The sequence below is a fragment of the Neovison vison genome, chromosome 11 (genome assembly GCF_020171115.1).
Source record: "Neovison vison isolate M4711 chromosome 11, ASM_NN_V1, whole genome shotgun sequence".
Taxonomy (NCBI): domain Eukaryota; kingdom Metazoa; phylum Chordata; class Mammalia; order Carnivora; family Mustelidae; genus Neogale; species Neogale vison.
The window spans coordinates 34,190,837-34,211,081 of NC_058101.1; the positions used below are offsets into that span (position 1 = coordinate 34,190,837).

At 41.3% G+C, this 20,245-nt stretch overlaps 1 protein-coding gene across 10 annotated transcripts in view; it reads left to right on the top strand.

Annotated features, from left to right (window-relative positions):
• Positions 1 to 20,245, top strand: part of APBB2 (amyloid beta precursor protein binding family B member 2) — a 374,503-nt gene that overhangs the window by 45,396 nt on the left and 308,862 nt on the right. Inside the window, exon 1 of one of the 10 annotated variants that reach the window (XM_044224323.1) lies at positions 5,643 to 5,664. The exons of the other annotated variants lie outside the window; for them this stretch is intronic. The gene's annotated coding sequence lies outside the window, so the exon portion shown is untranslated. Of the gene's footprint in view, positions 1 to 5,642; positions 5,665 to 20,245 lie in introns of those variants that run through there. 10 annotated transcript variants of the gene reach the window in all.

Consider the following 20,245-nt stretch of genomic DNA (forward strand, 5'->3'; position numbering starts at 1 on the left):
TTATCTGGAGACATTGTTCAAATTTTGCCAGTGAACATCCCATTCATGTTCTTTTTCTGGTCTAGGATTCAATCCAGGATTACATGTTATGTTGAGTTGTCATAGTGCCTTAACCTGTTAACCTTCATGATAAAACTAATGGTTATTTTATCAGCAAAATTGGGTTTATTTGGGAATACCAGAGATTGCACTCAGGGACAAGGGAGCCCTGGCAAAACCAGAGGCAAATCCAGAGAACAAAGAAGAGAAATGCTTTTTTATAGAGGAAAGGAGAGGGGGGTGGGAAGGACTGTTATAAACAGAAAGTCCATTGGAGTAAACTGGGAGCTCGATGTATGGTGGCTTCTTATTGGCTGGGTTGTTGCCAGGGGAGAAGAATCTTTCTTCCTCCTGTTGGGATAGTAAAGTACTAGGTAAGGTGTATTGAATGGTAAGGTATGTCTCTTCCTGATGGGTCCACCATTGACAACCAATGTGGGGGCTGAAAGAGTTCCCCCCTGCTGGTCTCCCCCCAACTCCCTTTTATTTATTTATTTTTTATTATTTATTTTTAAAAGATTTATTTATTCATTTTGGTGGGGTGGGGGAGAGTGAGCCAGTGGGGAGAGGATGAGAGGGAGAGAATCTTCAATACTCCCCGCTGCCCATGGAGCCCCATGTGGGGCTCGATCCCACAACTCTTGGTTTCAGCTCAAGTCATGATCTCATGAGTCCTGTGCTTAACTGACTGAGCCACCCAGGCTCCCCACCCAACTCTGTTTTAAATGAAACTTCCTTTTATTAATTTTCACACTCACTAATATGAAACAGTCTTAACCTTTATTTGCCTTTCATAACTTTGTCACTGCTGAAGAGTATTTGTTGGTTATTTTGTAAAATGTCCCTTGGTTATTTTGTAAAATGTCCCTGGATTTGGGGAGGTGGTTTTTCTCAGGGCTGAATAACGATTATGCATTTTTGTTCGGAGTATCATGGAAGTGGTGTTGTATGCTTCTGGGCAGTCTTCTCTGTTTTTAATCATAAGACGCTTTACTTGTTCTTCCTTCCAATGGATATGATGCAGTTAACTAGGCTCAGGTTTCTTAAAATTGAGATGACATTGACCTCTGAGACCATGTGTGGGGCACCACAGCTTGAGAAACACTGGAATTAAATGCTGTCATTTTAAGTGATCAGTGTGCTTTGTAAATGCAAGTGTAGGAACGAGATTACTTGGCTGTGAGAAGGTTGGCATCTGGAAGGCCTACGATATGCTTATATTATGGTGTATTAATTAAAAAATTCATCATAAAAATAGAAAAAGAAAATAGCAAGTTTCTGAATCTCAGACTCCTGGGAAAATGTCCCTGGACCTCACAGTTAGGGAAATTTGGCTATGGCTTTACCCTTCCTAAGTGCTTCACACAGTACAGATTGTACCATCTAGTTAAGGGGTTTGGGCATTCCCTGGCCTTGAACTGCTATCTCGGCCACCCCCACCCCCCAACACACATACCACTGACCTATTTATACATCTGTTATACATGGTCTTAAGCTCAGAGTAACTTTACCTTATTTCTGATTAACAAAACAGTAATAAAACTAACCCAACATTTTTCTCAAAGTTTATTCTTTATTCTTTCTTGATTTCTCCAATTTATGGTTTTTCATCTTTCCTTTAAAAAAAAAATCAGTACTATTACAGTACTATTTCCCGTTTTTTCCCCCTCTCTATTCATTTTTGGCTTTTTATCCTGGTAAAATACTATAAAAATAAATCAGCTAAATTTCAGCATAAATACAGTGAAAGCCAGCAGTTGAAATGATTGCAATTTGCAAAATGTTAGATAGAGGCATGTTAAAAGAAAGATTCCAGCGTTTCGCCGGCTGTGGTTTTGAAGTAATTCGTGTTCTTTCCCAACTCTAAATTGTCATTTTTCCAATTCTCCTTTTTGGAAGCTTCAGTATGCAAAGCTTTGACAATAGTTCAGGAAAATGAAATCACTACCCACTGTGTGTGACATTTGCTTGAAGATAATTCATGGGGCTCAAAATTGGCAGTCGGTGAAATGAGTGAAACAGTGACATGTTTGCACGGGTTCATTGTTTGAGGGAAAGAAATCCATCAAGGTGGCTGTTTACTTGCAGGGATGAGAAGAGCCTTCATCTGATTATACATCTTTGAATGGATATTTTCTTCTTTGGTTTCATGTAGGGTTTTATGTAATGATTAGAATTCTCAATACCTTTGTCTGCCCTGTATCTTACTTCCATCTTTGTTCTTTTTCTCACTTTACTTTGGGCTGATAGTTAGTTTCCAGTATCAGGTAGAATGGTTTTGATTGTAAATGGTAGAAAATTCAACTCAAACAGGTTTAAGCAACAAAGGATATCTATTGACTCACGTTACTGAAAAGTGGAGGTTAAACATCAGTTTTAGGTATGGTCTGATCAGGGCTGTGGTCCACTTCTCCTCAGACCACACAGTGCTTCTCAAGCTATTTGAAAAAAGGAACTTAAAAAAAGTTTCTAAACCAATATAGACCAATACTTTAATAAAACACAAATGAATTACTAGAAAAATGAAATGATAAAAGACATGTAAAAACCCTAGATTTTAATTATTAAATTCAAAATATATAAATTTATTCTTATTTCTAAGAAGTGTTTCTAAACAGGCATATTCTCAGTTTCTGTCCTGACCCTTTTTATAGACCATCTCAGGCTATTGAGAAGCTCTGATTTGGTACTGGCCTCTTCTGCCCCCTTTTTTTGTGGTTCGCCTCAGGGTGACAAAATGGCTGCCAGTAGCTTCCAGAATGATGTGTATCTTTGTTCACATCTAGGGAAAGAGTTTTCTCAACTGTTTCTCAGAAGTCTTGTGCCTCATACTATTTGAACCAACTCCAAACACTTTGCTGTGATCAGGGGAATGCCATAAAACAAAATATTGTTTATATTTTTTGTTTGTTCTTGAGCCACTAAACATTAGAAGGAATGTAGGAAATAGGGATGGGGGGGCGGTCTCATTTAACCAAATGTCTGCCCCTACAGTCCTGGGGAGGTACTGCAATACTGGCTGCTTTATGTTAATAAAAATATCGGTAACCACCACTTGTATTGTACTTGACATTTTTCATCTAATCTGTGGCAGAGAAAAAAAATAGATATTTGGTCTTTGCCTTGGGTTACTGGCACAGAGCTCCTAAAAACCGTCAGAATCTCCTGAGTGATGAATGTCTTTTGTATGTTTATGAGCTGACTTCCGGATAGAGGATGACAGCTCTGTTAGATAGTTTCAGGCCGGGGGTTCGTCACCAGAATGACCCAGCCGTGGTTAGAGGTTTGGGACATTCAGCCCCACCCTGGATTCCAGGACAGAGGTGAGGGCCTGGAGACTGAGTTCAGTCCCCATTGGCCAATGATCTAATCAGTCTTGCTTCCTAAAAACCCCTAAAGGCCTGTGTCTAGAGAGCTTCCGGGTTGGCGAATGCATCAAGGTGTTGGACAGTTGACGTGTCTGGAGATAGCATGGGAGCTCTGCCTGGCCCTGGGTAGCTCTTCCGTTTGGCTGGTCCTGAATTTTATACTTTATGATAAACCATGAGACATAAATAAAATGTTTTCCGGACTTCTGTGAGCTGTTCTGGTAAACCTGAGGGGTGGAAGTTGCGGGAACCCCCATACGTATAGCCAGGTCAGACAAGGAGGTAACCTGGGGACCTGGTGCTTGTAACTGGCATCTCAAATGAGTACGGTCTTGTAGGACTGAGCTCTTAAACCGGTGGAGTCTGATGCTTCCTCTGGGTTGTTCACGTCAAATTCAGATTGAACGAAGGACGTCCAGCTAGTGTTGGAGGACTGGAGGAGAGTTGGTTCTCATGGCATTCCTGAGGGACGGGTACCAACATGACCCTAGGTACAAGTGAGAAAACAGATAAGCGACTTACACATTGAACGGCTAATAGTCGCACAGTTAGAGTTCCTTGGATTTGAAATCTCAGACTTCCTTCCTCTGCACGGGTATGTTGCAGACTTATCAAACGATCAAATAAAATATTAAACAATTGATATTTTTGTGAGGGAAGCATTAGAGGTTCAAGGGAGACAGCTTATGGCTCGGATGGTGCAAACTTTCTGCAGATGGGGCTAAAGGGAAAATACACCCTCTTAAAATCCTTTGTAAAATAAGACTTAAGAATGAAAATGAAGTCTGTTAACCCTGGTATGTACTTAAACACCCAGATGTCAGCTAGTCCTCTAAAAAAAAATTGTCATGTCTTTAGGGATCACTTAGGAATATTCCTATGTGAAAAGAATCAACTTCTAAGTCATAGCTTCCTGCTGGTTCTAAAAACATCTAGGATTTATTCTTTGTAAGGCTTATGTTCAATCTAGTGTGATACAGGATTTGGAATCCAGAGGATAAAATAGTTGTTTCATTTCTTTAAAGGTTAACATTTAAGGAGAGGTTGATATTGTTCCCAGGTTTTTGGTTTTTATTGTTTTGTCTTTTTAAAGGGATTTATCATCAAAGAAAGTATCTATTAAGAACTTAATTGGGTTTATGCTGTCTGGTACAAACAGAAACTATTGTATCCTCTTAATTAGATAAAAGGAAATTATGTGTCTTGAGATCTTCTCTCAAACACAGGAGCCTTCCCTTGTGCCCTGTGTCACTGTGTTAGCAATTTTGAGCTTTAGACTACTGATTATAATTTGTGTGCACGTCCAATATGGGTTGTGAATCAGAGATTGAATTTGCGACTTAAACGCTTACTTACATTTTATCCCTAAATAAATATAAAACCCTTTAGGACTTATCTTTTCTTTACCATGAATTTTCTTCCTCCTGCAAGCCTTGTTGCTGAAACATTACAGAATGTTTTATATTTGATATGGCTCTTAGTCCCTGGCTATGAAAGTATGTTACTTGACGTACTGGAGAAATAGTATTTTTTCTTCAATAAAATCCTTTCCTTTCTCTCAAAGCTGCAGATCTGCTTTTCGTATCTTCTGCTCTTTTTGCCTTCAGTCCCCCTGTGTTCAGTTGACAGACCACGCTATTCTTTTCTCTTTGGTCATCCCCATTAGCCCTGTTCGGGGCCCTGCTAACTGGATTATTGAAATCCAGACTGAATTCCCCACCTCTAATACATTCTCAGTGCTGTTGGTAGTGTTCTGTAATGCAGGTGGAATGCTCCTCTGCTATTCAAACATACTTGATGATTCTCAGACCCCCAGCATATATCCAGGATCTTTTATTACCAAACTCTTCTCCCGTGAGATGATTTCCCCGCCAGCACTGCTGTCAATTTAAAATACGTCAGAGACATTCCCACCTTGCTAATGTTGCCGGAACTACCTCTATGTCCTGTTGCCCTTTGCTTCGTATGGGCCCAAATCAGAATTTTTTAAAGTCTAGGTTAGGTCCCACCTCATCCTTGAAATTCTTCTAGAGCCTTCTCAGGTAGTTCTCAGCTGATGTTTATCACTCTTGTTGGATTGTGTGTCTTCCCCAAGATAAGGATCATGTCTTATTCTCCTTGGTATGCCATCAGCCTTGCCCTTATTGACATTCCAAAGGTAGTTGTTGGATTGAATCAACAATTAAATGGAATTTATTCTTTTAAAACAGAAGGAAGGAGGGAGGAAAAGAGAGGGACAGAGAGGAAACACACATGGGTGAGTCCAAGCATATTTCCCTTTATGTCAGGTACAGGGCAGAGCACTGTGGGGAGATCAAAAGAAAACTCTGCAAAATCCAGACTGTGGGAGACCCTAGAGGGCACTGGGCCTGGTTTCTTCAGTGACTACATTGTTAGGAAACAGACAGAGATGGGTAGAGGACCTAGAGATTAAGAAATGCATCACTCAGTTGCAATGTGTAGACTTTATATGGATTCTGATGTGAACAAACTGTAAAGGATACAGGATAACTCGGGAAATGTGAGCACTGATTGATTGGATAACTGATGTTAAGAAATTATGATTCATTTTGATAGGTGTGATAAAGTTAATGTGTTTATGCTTTAAAATATCCTTATTTTTAAGAGGTCCGTACTGAAATATCTGCGGTGAAAGGCTGTGAGGGCTCGGATTTACCTCCAAACAGCCTGGTGTTGGGTGTGGTGGTGGAGGGGATGGGACGGAGGTGGGTATGGAGATAAAACAAGACTGGCTTTGAGTTGGTAATTGTTGAAGCTGGTGGTTGGCTATGTGGGGATTCATTCATTCTTTCCACTTTTAAGTTAAAAAAAATGTTTTAAAATTGGTATGTTGTTGATATTTTAAGTTTTTTCTTTTTTTTTTAATTGAAGTATATTTGACACTTTCTACTTTTTTATGTGTTTGAAAGTTTCTTTGATAAATGGTATAGAATTAAATAAGGGCCAAGACATGGGTCTTGGTTTCAAAGAGTTGAAAGAACATGAAACTGGGATCTGGGACGCCCAGATTCTAGCCCTGGTCCTCCAGTGACCTGAATGACCTGGAGTCACCCATTTAACATTTCTGGGTTCCACAGACTCTCCAAGTAAATGGGTTTATGGATGGTATCCTCCTTGTCAGTGGCTGGAATGCCAGTGGACCTGGAATGCTACACTTTTGAAAGAAATTTTGTGGATGTGGTCTCTGGGAGAAAGATTCTAGCATCAAGGAGCAATGTCCATGAAGAGCTTGGTTTCACTCAAGCTGTGTGTTTGTCAGGTCCTGGTTCCAAACCAGTCACCTGCTTTCCCCTCCGGAAACTGGCAGCATTCTGTAATGCTGGTTGTAACTCTGTAATACAGCATTCTGTAATACAGTTGAGAGGATTTCAGCCACAGAGCAAAGAGATGTTGTATAATTAGCTGGGTTTTCTTACTCCTGAGTTATTTCTGTGTGCCTAGTGATGAAGACCTCAGGCTCTGGAGGCCAGGTTCAAATCCCAGCTTAACTACAGACTTTGTCACCTGGACTGGTTACTTCACCTGCCTGCCTTAGAGGGTTGTGATGAGGATTAAATCAGCCAGTACATACCTGGCACATAGTAATGGCTCAATAAATGGTAGATATCATTTTTACCAGGTCCTTTAATCTTGTTTGTATTTTGGATTTCCAGTTCTTACAGACTTTTTGAAGCTCAAACGCATTTGTCATTTTCAGTTTCTTCCTTCCTCCCTCCCTCTCTTCAGGTTAGAAGCACATTGGAGAGCCCACCGTAGTCCGTGGCAGTCAAGAGGGACACCAAGGAAATCTGGGAAGGGAGTTAGTGACCGGAATTTGCCTCTTGGAGATCACCTGGTCTACTGTTCACTTGCATGTTGATGTCATGGTTGCTGAGGGGTTTGCCTGAGGTGGCTTAGTCCAGGGCATTGGTGGGACCGCATTTGGAATCCCATCTTCGGACTGCTGGTTCTTTCTGCGGCCATGTGCAGCTTCCCGAAGTCTCCTTTGGCCTCCTAATTGCTGACTGGGATGCAATGTGGAGAGAAAAATTCTCTGTGTGCTCTATCTGGTATTAAAAAAAACTATCCCCTCTGTTGAGAAGGAATGGCTGGTAATTTCTCTAGCATTTGCAGGGAGGGGAAATGGAAGGAAATGTGGTGTTCCTCATACTCTGACTAATCACTTAGGCAGCAGGGCTCCCGTCATTTCCTTTCTGTGGCTTGGTGACTTCTGCCCTTGTCCTTCCTGTTCAGGAAGGCAGCACCTGTGAGCCTTGTCTCCTGCCTGTCCTGCCTCCCCCCACCCCTCTTCCTTACAACTAGCTTGCCTTGGGCCCTGAATCTTAGGCTTATAGTTGTCTGAATCACTTTCCTGTTTCTCATCCTTAATGTTTCCCAGTAAATAGCATTGTTTCTCCTTAGGCCTGTTGTTTTTCTCAGTGTTATTTCTTGATTGCCTTCATTTTCTGTGGATGCTTCTATTTATTTTCTATTCATTAAGCTGAAAATAGGTTTATAAACTTCTCTTGTTTACTCCAGGGATGAGATTCCAATTTAGAGATTATCTGCTCCCTCTGCTTTTTCTGCAGCTTCGAGGCACTTGATGGCTCATGCAAATTCCCTAATAAGGCAGAAAGTAATATCTTTATAATACTTGACAGATTACATAGTGATCTTATAGACAAAATAATGTACTAGACTCAAGAGTTGAAAAGGCTTGATTTTAGCCTGGGTTTTAATTTCCATTTACAAACCAACATTTCAGATAATTTTTTTTTTTTAACCTTCTTCTACTTCAGTTTTCTCATCTGAAAAATGGGAATCTCTAGGGATTGTTGGAAGGTGATGTATTCTCAGCATTGGTTAAGTTCAGTAAGTTCTAACTCATGTTATGTGGATATTGGGATCTTATTTGAGCTTCATGGTAGCTTTTTTGAGGTATATGGGACGATGTCCCCCATTTTTATCTATTTCCCGTGATTGCTCTATTTCTTTCCTTTTGCCTATGAAGGAAAAAGAGATTTAAAGCGAACACCTTGGGGCGCCTGGGTGGCTCAGTGGTTAAAGCCTCTGCCTTCGGCTTGGGTCATGATCCCAGGGTCCTGGGATCGAGCCTCACATCGGGCTCTCTGCTCAGCAGGGAGCCTGCCTCCTCCTCCTCTCTCTCTCTGCCTGCCTCTCTGCCTATTTGTGATCTGTCTGTCAAATAAATAAAAATCTTAAAAAAAAAATAAAGTGAACACCTTTCAGTTGTACCTACGTAGCTTTAAGACTTGGTAAATTTGAGATTTGCCTTAAAATCTTCTCTTGGAAGAAGAGGCCAGGGGTGAGTGGGGGACTCCTTCCTTGATCTTTAAGTTCATCTTATTCCCGGTTCAGTACGACCTGACAAGAGTGGGGGTGGGGTTGGGGGTGTGTGTGTTGGGATGTACCTGAAGCTCCTTCTCCAGTCCCATTTCATTGTCCTTGATTTAGAACCGTGTCCGGGCTTCCCAAGTGTAGCTGATAGGCCAGCTGGCGGGGTGGTGTAGCGGTCTGACCCACTCAGGCTTGAAACTCAGCTCTGCTATAGAACCTCCCCGCTCCTTGATTTCTTTCTTTGTACAGTGAGGGCCACAAGGTGATCTTGAGGAAGGGGCCATACATTAAGGCCGGCCATGCTATAGATGCTTAACCCACGTTGGTCCCTTTTCTAGCTGAAAATACATTTCTGATCATGCAGTGGGCAACTCTGGCTAAAGAAATTTCGAGCGGCAGCCAGTGGGTTCCAGGGACATTTTTGTAGGCAGTACTACCCTTGGAACCCCCCTAAAACCACTCCCCTACCCTTCTGCCAAGAAAGGCTGGGTTTGGAGAGTTTGAACTTGTTTTCAGCCAACGTTTCTCACCGCCAGGTGGGCATTCGAGTGACATTGCTTTGTCAGAATACACATTCTGGGCTCCAAACCAGACCCACTGCCCGGACACGCACCTTCTGGACGAGCTTTCCAGGTGCTCCCGTTGCCACTCTGGCTTAGAGCCACTGCTATAGGCAAACCAGAATGACTTTCGAATGTATCTAAAATACATTTCAATTTAGAGAACTTGAGTTGGGTGTAGCTTTCTGAGGAAATACAGCTGTCCTTTTCTGAGAAGAGAGTGTACTTGGTAATGGGGGGGTAGTGCTTTCATAGTAATGACAATAGCTAAGGCAGGTGCTTTACATGCGTTAACCCATTCCGTTCTTGCTGCAGCCCTGTGAGTTAGGGCTGTCCTTATGCCCCTTTGGCATGACTTGGCCAAAGTGACACAGCTAGGCTGGGACAGAGCCCGGTATTGAACCCAGGCAGCCTGGCTCTGGAGTCAGTGGCCTTGTCCCTCATGTCCTCATGTTCTTCCTCTCCCTCAACCACAGATAGGACTGCCGTGGAAGAGGGCTTTGGAACATGCAACTGTTACCCAAGGGCTGGTGAAGTTTGGTAAGAACCCATAGCCTCTTCACTGACTTGTTTCGTGGCATGTCCTGGCGGGGTCCCGATTTCTGAAGGAATCCTGCATCAGAGGTGCTGTGGGCGCGGTGGGTAGAGCCCACCGACAGCCCTGCCTCTCCTGTCTACACCCTCCACCGTCCCCCTTCTTAGTCAAGTGTTTGGGATCAGCTTGCTCTACAAGTGACAATCTGGGAGTCACTTCTTTGGCTTCTTTTATGGTAGCAAAAACAAAAGAATAATTGCTTATTGAAGGTCCCTTTGTGAAGCCTGTGGACAGTGACTTTCCTTTCCTCTGTCCTTGCGAGACAATAAAACCCAGTTCCCCAGGGCCTGGTGTTGAACAGTCGTTTGAGGAGCGGGTTCGTGTGGGAGCATCTTCGCAACCGGGAACAGGATACAAATCGCCTGCAGAAGACTTGCTTTAGACTCACCTGCCTGGACAGAAAATCGTGGGGCCCTTGTGCAAGGGATGCCAGTGCGAAGTAACAGTCAGCCAGTCATTGCTGTGTGCCGGGCACGGGGCTAGATCCCTTAGGACACCTTGTCCCCGATTCTCACTCCACCCAGAAGGTAGAGGGTACAGTTCCCATTTTATGGAGGAGGAAATGAACTCCGAAAGTTAGATGTTGAGTCTCAGGGTCACCCAGCTAAGTGATGCGGTCAGGATTTGAACCCGTTTCTCCCAGGGTCCCAAGCCTGTGAACTTTCTGCCATGCTTCACCCCACGTCTGTGAAAGAAGACGGTGCACTCAGCCTCACAGCAGACATTAGTTTGTAAATAAAAGTTTTCTTTCTTGATTTAATATCAGGGTTTTCTTTTGACTGTAAGAAATAAAATAAACACGGCCAAATGTTGTCCTGAAGTAAAGGAAGTAAAAAGGACTTAATGAATGATTGAATGAATGAATGAGTGAGTGAATGAGCTGGGCTGGTGGTGGGTGTGTAGAGCTCGGGGGACCCTGCCCCCTGGATACTCAGGAGCTCTGATCATCTTCTTTTAAACAAGTCTGTTGGGCTTCCCCCAGTTAAAAAATGATATAAAATCAGTTAAAAATGAATTGGGGAGGGTATGTGCTATGGTGAGCACTGTGAATTGTGTAAGACTGATGAATCACAGACCTGTACCCCTGAAACAAATAGTGTACTATATGTTAATTAAAAAACCAAAAGGGTGGGAGGTTGGGGTACCAGGTGGTGGGTATTATAGAGGGCACGGCTTGCATGGAGCACTGGGTGTGGTGAAAAAATAATGAATACTGTTTTTCTGAAAATAAATAAATTGAAAAAAAAAAACAAAAAAATTAAATTAAATTAAAAATATATAATATCTGCACCTTGAAGCATTTTTAGACACATTTAAATCCTGACTTCTTTACTCTTGATTTCTTTCCCTTCAATTAATTGAAGGGGGAATTAACTGTTAATTAACTGTTAATTAGTTAACTGTTAGTTAATTAACTGTTCCCCCCACCTTCTTTTTTCTCAACTATCCTTTCCAGCAGAAGGTTTTGCTTGCCAGGATTATTTGGTTAAAAATGGATAACACATGTAATTTTAAAAGTTCAGATTTCGGGGCACTTGGATGGCTCAGTGGGTTGAACCTCTGCCTTTGGCTGAGGTCATGATCCCAGGGTCCTGGGTTCGGGCCCCACATGGGGCTCTCTGCTCAGCAGGGAGCCTGCATCCCCCCCTCTCTCTGCCTGCTTCTCTGCCTGCTTGTGTTCTCTCTCTCTGTTCAATAAATAAATAAAATCTTGAAAAAAAAATTCAGATTTTTTGGGAAAAAATTTGAAAAGAATAAAGGCATATCCATCCACTTATGAACTACAAATATTAGGATGAGCTTTCCAACAAATGTTATTATAATACTTAACATTCCATTTTCAATTCAGACTTTATAGATGCCCTGAGGAAACAGACACAGGGGGAAAATAAGATGTGATCCTATTAATTATGATTTCACTTCTGTGGTTAAAGAGACTTCCAGCTAGAGCCAGCATTGCTTCTTAATTAAATATTTCGCGAGGGCCTTGCAGTCTGCTAAACGCCATACTGGCCTTTGATTTCACCTGTTTGTTGGGTGAGAACACCATTTCTGCTCTGAGTTGGTTTTAAGAATTCTTTGCAGCGGCTCTCAGCATAATTTATTAGGTCAGAGTTTAGGAATGTTATTCCATGAAAGCCATTTTTCCACGTGCTTGGAAGGTAACACCACGTCTGTGTGTGTGTGTGTGTGTGTGTGTGTGTGTGTGTGCGTACCGTGTCTTTCGGGTTTTCTCTTACTCTACTACTCTCTCCTCTTTCGTTTCCTTGCCTTCCTTTCTTGATAAGGTAGCAATACCGAAATTAACTTAAATTGTATAGATCCGTGTTTGCCCTCAAGTGGCCTGCAGACCACCAGCATTATCATCGCTCATGCTTGTTAAAAATGTATAGTCTTGCAGTCAGGTGAGCAACTGTCTCTCAATTTTGGCTCAGGTTGTGATCTTAGTGTTGTGAGACAGCTTTGAGCGGGGCTCTGCGTTTAGTGTGGAGTCCGCTTAAGACTCTCTCTCTCCCCCCTCCCTCTGCCCCTCACCCCCAAATCAATAAATAGATTCTTCAAAGAAAATGTATATTCTAGCAACAACATAGATGAACCTAGAAGGTGCTAGGCTAAGTGGATTAAGTCAGAGAAAGACAAATACCATATGATTTCACTTGTATGTGGAATCTAAAAATCAAAACAAATGAATAAACAAAAAGCAGAAGCAGACCCCCAAAATACAAAGAACAAACAGAAGGTTCCCAGAGGGGAGGGGGTGGTGGGAGAATGGGCAAAATGGTGAAGGGGTGGGAAGTATAGGCTTCCAGTTATGGAATGAAGCAGTCACAGGAATAAAAGGCACAGCTTAGGGAATACAGTCAGTGTTGTTGTAAGAATGTTGTGTGGTGACAGATGGTAGCCACATTCGTGGTGAGCAGAGCATGGAGTACAGAGCTCTCCAATCACTGCGTTGTACACATGAAACTAAGGTAACATTGTGTGTTAACTATAATTCAGTTAAAAAATGCATATTCTTGCCCCGACCTAGATCTGAATGTGAGAGCTACTGAATTAGAGTTACATGTAGTCACAGTGTTGTTTTTAAATTCTCAGTAAAATGTTCTATTTCTCTCTTTGAATAATCAGGCAATCTCATTTTCTCCTAGAGTAAATGTGCTCTGATTAAAAAACAAAGATGAAAACATTGAAAAAAAACAAAACACTTCCAAAAAGACTCCTGGAATGAGGTTTCAGAATTTGAGAAACTTTTTTACTGAAACTCAAGTTGTTTCTTCATATACCGTGGATATCCTCAAGTTACTATTATTAGCAAATGACCCAATTCTTTGGATTGTTAAAAACAACAAAAGTTTAATGATGACCAAAGTCATAAAATTGAAGTCCTAGTTCAAGCTACTTGTGGTTTCAAATGAGTCAGAGGAGTTACAGAGTGGGACTGGGTGGGCGAGACTGGGTCGAACCAGATTCTGGGCTGTGCCCATCAGAGCCTTTTCAACATCCTGGGCTCCAGAGTTCTCTACCCAGTAACAGATGGCCCGGGTAGGCCATGACTTCCCTTCTGGTTCTGATGGAGTCGGACCCTGTAGGAGGAGAAATAGAAGATGTTGACACATAGGCCAGTCTGTTGAAGAGAAAGTTTTATCTTGGTGGGAGAGACTTTTAAAAATGAAATACATGAAGGTTGAAGGAACTAGAGCCCATCAGCCCATACAGAATAAGAGTACTGAAGTTAAAAAGAAATGATTGGGAATTTCTTGTACTCATTCAGAACAACAATGCTGTACTCACCTAAATTCCCGGTCATTGAAACGTAATCAGGAAATGGATTTCCTTAAGGCGAGGACCGTCGTTTGTTTGACACATTTCATTCGCTGTTGCCAGTACATTTGTGCCATTTTATGGATTCGAGTAGAAGTGGGTGATTATAGGACCTGGGGAGAGCATTTGTCTTAAATCCTAAAAACTGCCACTATTGGAGGAAAGAAACAAAGCCTCCTGCCTTAAAAGATTCATCCGTTTGAAGCTAATTCCAACAGCTGGAGAATTGGGGGAGAAATTGGAGTTTAGTAAATGATGTCTTGATTGTGCTGTTATATTCCATTTTTCTGTATTCATTTATGGAGAGAATGACGACTATCAAAGGTGTCAAGAATATAAAGACCAGCAGTCCTTAAATTTCAATAATTTATGGACCTCTTTATTTACAGGAAAAAATTTCTCACAAATCCCCAGTACTGACATAAATATTCTTATTGTGAAGTAGTTGAAATAGACTCGAACATAAAAGTAGGTATAAACTCCTTACGCTTCAGCTCTTACATAACTATAAAACAATGACAAATTTATAGAGTAAATTTAAGCACAACTACAAAGCCAGTAAAATGCAAATTAACATTAATTTATTGTGACATAATTTTGTTTGGCTAAAATTAAACCTCCCCTTGGAAATGTGACTATGGTTCTGATGCCAAAGTTCTAGTTCTTTTGGGATCTGTATGAAACTCAGTTCTCCTTCCGCTTCCCTGTGTTCGAAGCTTCCTTCACATAAAGCACCATCTTTTGGCAGGAATGCGTGATTTGGGTTTTAATTTAGTTTCATTTATTTTTTTACTTGTCGTTTGATGATTAAAATTATACTACTAGGGGCCATGCCAATCAGAAAGATAAAATGCAAGCTCATTTTTGATCATGCAAGATTTGGAACTTGGTAACTATTAGTGCATGGGACAGTGAAGGGAAGAGAGGGGTCATTGGTATCTGCCATATTGGGTTTCAGATTTGGATGAACTTGAATGGTGCCATTGAGCAAAATGTAGAACAAAGGACAAAAAGTAGGTTTGGGGGGAAGATCAGTACTAGGGGACTTAGGTTTCCAGCAGTATACTGGTTTTGGATACTCTAGCACACTTCCCCATTGTTATCTGGATTAAAATATTTTTTTAATATACTTATGGGCATCCAGAAGCTAAGACATTTCCAAAATCTCCTACCTCAGTTAGATCAACCACCAAAGGGAAAATCCAACCCAAGCTGAGAGCTTTGTGTATAAACAACCACAAAAGATAGGTGGCCACAGAGGCAAATGCTGTTATCACAACTGTGGTTGGAGACTAAGCCTTTGGTGTGTGGCAAGTGGAACAACCTGCATTCCATGAGGACCTTGGAAAAAACCCAAGGTGACCCAGGTAGGTCATGCCTGTTGGCTTTTGGCAGAAGCAAATGCAGTTCCTTTCTGGAGGAAGGTATCCCTTCTTTGGACCTTAGGATTCTCCTCAGATCAACCAAACATGAGTTCAGAATAAAACATCTCTAGTTCTTCTAGAAAACAAACCACCAAGAGTGAGAGTCACCAGAAATAAACAAAAATACCAGAACATTTAGAACCCTGAGAACTTTAGATATTAAAATTATGATATAGGGACGCCTGGGTGGCGCAGTTGGTTGGACGACTGCCTTCGGCTCAGGGCGTGATCCTGGAGTCCCGGGATCGAGTCCCACATCGGGCTCCCAGCTCCATGGGGAGTCTGCTTCGCTCTCTGACCTTCTCCTCGCTCATGCTCTCTCTCACTGTCTCTCTCTCTCAAATAAATAAATAAAATCGTTTAAAAAAAATTATGATATAGAATATAAAATAATAATGTTTGAAATGTTTTAAGAAAGAGAATAGTTAATCACAAATCATGAAATAAAAATTAACCAGGGATATTATGTAGCCATAAAAAGAAGGAGATGTTGCCATTTGTGACCTCTTGGATGGGCCATGAGGGCTTTATGTTAAGTGTAAGAAATCAGAGAAAGACAAATATTGTATGTTCTCCCTTATATGTGGAACTAAAAAACCCCAAATTCATAGAAACAGAGAACAGATTGGTGATTGCTAGAGGAGAGGGGTGGGGGAAATGGGGAAGGTGGTCAAGGTACAGACTTCTAGTTATAAATAAGTTCTGGGCTATAATACATAGCATGGTGACTAGAGTTCACAATACTGTTTTTTTATATTTGAAAGTTGCTAAGAGAATAGATCTTAGAAGTTCTCATTGAGGAGTTACCTGGGTGACTCAGTCGGCTCAGTGTCTGCCTTCTACCTTAGGTTTAGGTCATGATTCCAGAGTCCTGGAATCAAAGCCCCACATCTGGCTCCCTGCTCAGCGGGGAGTCTGCTTCTCTCTCTGCCCCTCCCCTTCCTTTCCATGTGTGGCCCCCAAATAAATGAAATATTAAAAAAAATACTTATCAGAAGAAAAAAATTGGTAACTCTGTGAGGTGATTGACGTTAATGAAACTTACTTTAGTAATCATTTTGCAATATATATAAATATCAAATCATTATGTTGTACCTTAAACACCTTAAACTGATAACAATGTTATATGTCAATTATATTTCAATAAAATGGGGGGATGAGGGGGGAAGAGTGTATCCAAGAGCAGTATCTATCTAGGTGTTTTTGTTGTTGCTGAAAAGAAAATTGACCAGGCAGATTTGGAAAAATATAAACAAACAAAAACAACACCTAAGGAAAAAATTGTAACTGTTGAAATAATAATTTGGTAATTAGAAATAATTTGGTAATTTGAAGATCTGGTGTATAACATCCAGAGAGGGTTTATGAAGGACATAAATGACCAGTGTTCCTTAAATTCAAGTAATTAATGGACAGATAAGGGAAGTACAAAATAACCTAATTAGGATAAATAAAAAGAAATCCATGTCTACGTATAGGAAAACTTAAATACACCAAAATAATAAAGATGATCTTAAGAATACCCAAAAAGAAAAGGCTGATTGTTCATCAAGGGAATAATACACTGACTTCTCAACATAAAAGAAAATACTCCTGATTGTATATCAGCAAAACTGCCATTCAAGAAAAAGGCAAAATAGACTTTCCAAAAACCTAAAACTTGTCACAGCAGACCTTTATTAAGAAACTTCTAAAACTTCAGGAAGAAGAAAGTGGTTCTAGGAGAAAGAGCTGAGATGCAAAAAGGAGTGATAAATTGATAAACATGTAGATTAAAATTAAAGTTTTTTGAAGTTGTTTTTTAATTTAAAAATAAAAAATGAAAATTGTCCTCAGTCATACTAGCCGCATTTCAGTGCACATGTGGCTAGAGGCTACTATTGTATTGAGTAACAATTCCACCATTGAAGAAAATTCTGGTGAACAGCACTGTTGTAGAACAATGGAAGGGAAATACATTAAGATAATCTTTGCTGTTCATTTTAAGATGCCATTGTTTGTAAGAGCCACCATTATACTATGCGTAAAAAATTTTAAGGAAAACATTGCCTGACTTTTTTTTTTAAGAGTTTATTTTTAAGCAATCTCTAACACCCAAGGTGGGGCTTAAACTTAACCACCCTGAGATCAAGAGTTGCATGCTCCACGGACTGAGCTAGTCAGGCACCTACCCCTATTGCCAGAATTTTTCAAGATGCCCTTCTTAGAAGACACATCTCAATATTACCTATGTGAACATGTGAAGAAATGTGCCTCTTAGGCTGGTGGCCATTTGGGGTTAGAATATTAATGGCCTGGGTGTCCAGGAGTGGTGATTCATGTAGGTTGGGCATAGAGCAGTCAAGGGAAAGGTCTGGCCTGGAGACAAAGCATGGTGTGTACTTGACCTACTGTACGTCTCAATGAATGTTTGCTGAATGACTGGGGGATGTACTTCATGGGTATATGGGAGTCATCAGAGTACCCTGTAGCTGGGCCTGGCAATGTGGTTGAAGTCACCAAAAGATTTGTATGAAGTATGAGGAGAATCAGAATGAAGCCTTCATGAACCCCGTTGGTATTCTAGTGGTCATACAGAAGGGAGCCTCAGGAGGAGCCCGAGGAAGAGCCTTGAGAGAGGTGAGGAAGAACCGGGAAGACATGGGGCCACCTGAGAATAAGGGTGAGGAGGTGAGATGTTGCAAAGACCCTTTCAAGATAAGGCTTATGTATTCCTGAAGTAAGTGTCAGCCTGCTCTGTGTGATAGGGGAAGCACTGACAATCACCAAGGCATTAATAATTATTTCTGCCAGGGCATCCAAGGAGACTTCCAGAAGGAGGTCGTATCAGGGCTGGGCTTCAGAGGACGAACGCTTGGCACCTCTGAGTGGGAGGGCAGGGCAGTCTGGGAAGATGCAGTAATGCAAACAAAATCCTGAAGTTGTTAGAAGGTGTTGTGTGAAGGCCTTGACAGTAATTCCTAATGAGCTGGACTTTGTTGTGTCCATCTTCTTTCTAGGTAAATCTCGTGTTGATGAAGGAGCATCCATCTCCTAAGATCAGAAGTGTACCCTTTACTAATCTCCAGTTGGAAGGTCATTAAGATAACTCTGCAGACCTGACCAGATACCTCCCAATGCTCTAAACAGATCATACTTCGTACCTGATTTCTAGAACAGTATCTTAAATGCAGAATTTGACTGAATTTTGGGTTTTAAGCTCTGTGTGAAAAACTGTAATGCCTACATTACGTTACAGATGAGGTAGCCATAGGCCATCCTAAGACTACAGAGCGGAAGAGACTTGGCATGCTAGTGTTCACCAGATGCTAAGAAAATATGGGGCTGACCTGAGTGAACAATCCCAGGCCTTTGATTTTAAAGCCAGGTAACATTAGTCAAGTTCCTTGAACTTCTTTATGCCTCAAATTTCCCTGTTTAAAAATAGGCATATAATAATAGTTCCCACTTCAGGATGAATGTGAGGATTCATGGAAAGCTCTTCGCAAGACAGTTACCCATTATTATGATAAAAGTATTTCAGGGATGCCTGGTAGTGCAGTAGGTTAAGCACCAGAGTCTTGATTTCAGCTCAGGTCATGATCTCGGCATCCTGGGATCGAGCCCTGCATTGGTCTCCGTGCTCACTGTGGCATCTGCTTAAGATTCTCTTCTCCTTCTGCCCCTCCCCACCACATGCACGTTCTCTTTCTCTCTCTCTCTCTGTACAATAAATAAATAAAATCTTAAAAAAAAGAAGTAATCCATACTTTTTTCTATAGGGCAATAGAGTAAAACCAATGGTTCCCAATCATGGCTCTGCATTTACCATCATGTAGGGACAGATTAAAAAAAAAAACAAAGATTTCCCAGACACTCCCCCAGACCTGGTATGTATGTCAGGGTACTTGGGCTTTGGACTTCGTATTTTTGGTAAGAACTCCAGGTTTCAGAAGCCTTCCCCTGAGGTTGTGTATTATTTTGGTCATTTATATTTGGATATTTGCTTTTTTCATGCTAAACCTTATTTTGAACATTGGCTCTTGCTGTTTGTCGATTACGTGAGCTTTCCGGTTATAAATCCGGGTCCATGTGTGGATCTTGATGGCCTCCCTTCTTACTTGTCTTCCCCTCTCTCATCGTCCCCTTCTGCTCTGTCCCATACCGAATTTTTAGACAGTTGGGTTGACAGTGTCCTGGACAGCCTAGTTCTCAGGCCCTTTTTATTTATTTTTGTAATGAAACAGATTTAAAAAAGAAACTTTGCTAAGGCAGACATTTGGCATGTTAAAATTGAACTTCAGTTTCGTTTCTAAAATAAATAATTCCACTTCTTTTATTCTTTAAAAAAAAATGACTGCTCCAGGAAATGCTTCTAAAATAACTGATATTCCCCTTGTTAAAACCAGGGTTGTTACTGGATGGATTCCAGCAAGTGTTCTTTTTCCTGGGGTGGGGGTGGGCAGGGGGGAGGACAGGGACAGTGTAGAGAGAGTGCATTACTCCAGGCCAACACACACAGATTGTAGTCCCTCACACCAAGTAGAGCACACCAAGTAGTTCATATAATGGCAGTAGATTATTTGGAATATTGTAAAATGTGGTCTGGAAATTAAGAAGGAAAATGTTTACTGTATCTAGATCAGCTAGAATATTCCTTTTAACTTTGGTGTGGAGGTCTTTTGGTGGAAGGAATTGAGGGGTTGCTGCAGAAACAGCCTGGCTGCTTCCTCTATTTAGTTCATAGATTTTACATTTCATACGAATGAGGAATGACTGAAATGTCAACTTTATCAGGGTGGAAATTTTGGTCAGTGCTTTTAATTCCCAGCACTTAGATAGTGCCTGGCACATAGTAAGTGCTCAAGAAAAGTATATAAAGGAATGGACTAACAACGATTAGACAGCCCAGGGCTCCTGGGTGACTCAGTGGGTTAAGCGGCTGCCTTCGGCTCAGGTCATGCTCCCAGGGTCCTGGGATCGAGCCCCACATCAGGCTCTCTGCTCAGTGGGGAGCCTGCTTCTCTCTCTCCTACTCCCCATGCTTGCATTCCCTCTCTCGCCGTGTCTGTCTCTGTCAAATAAATAAATAAAAAATCT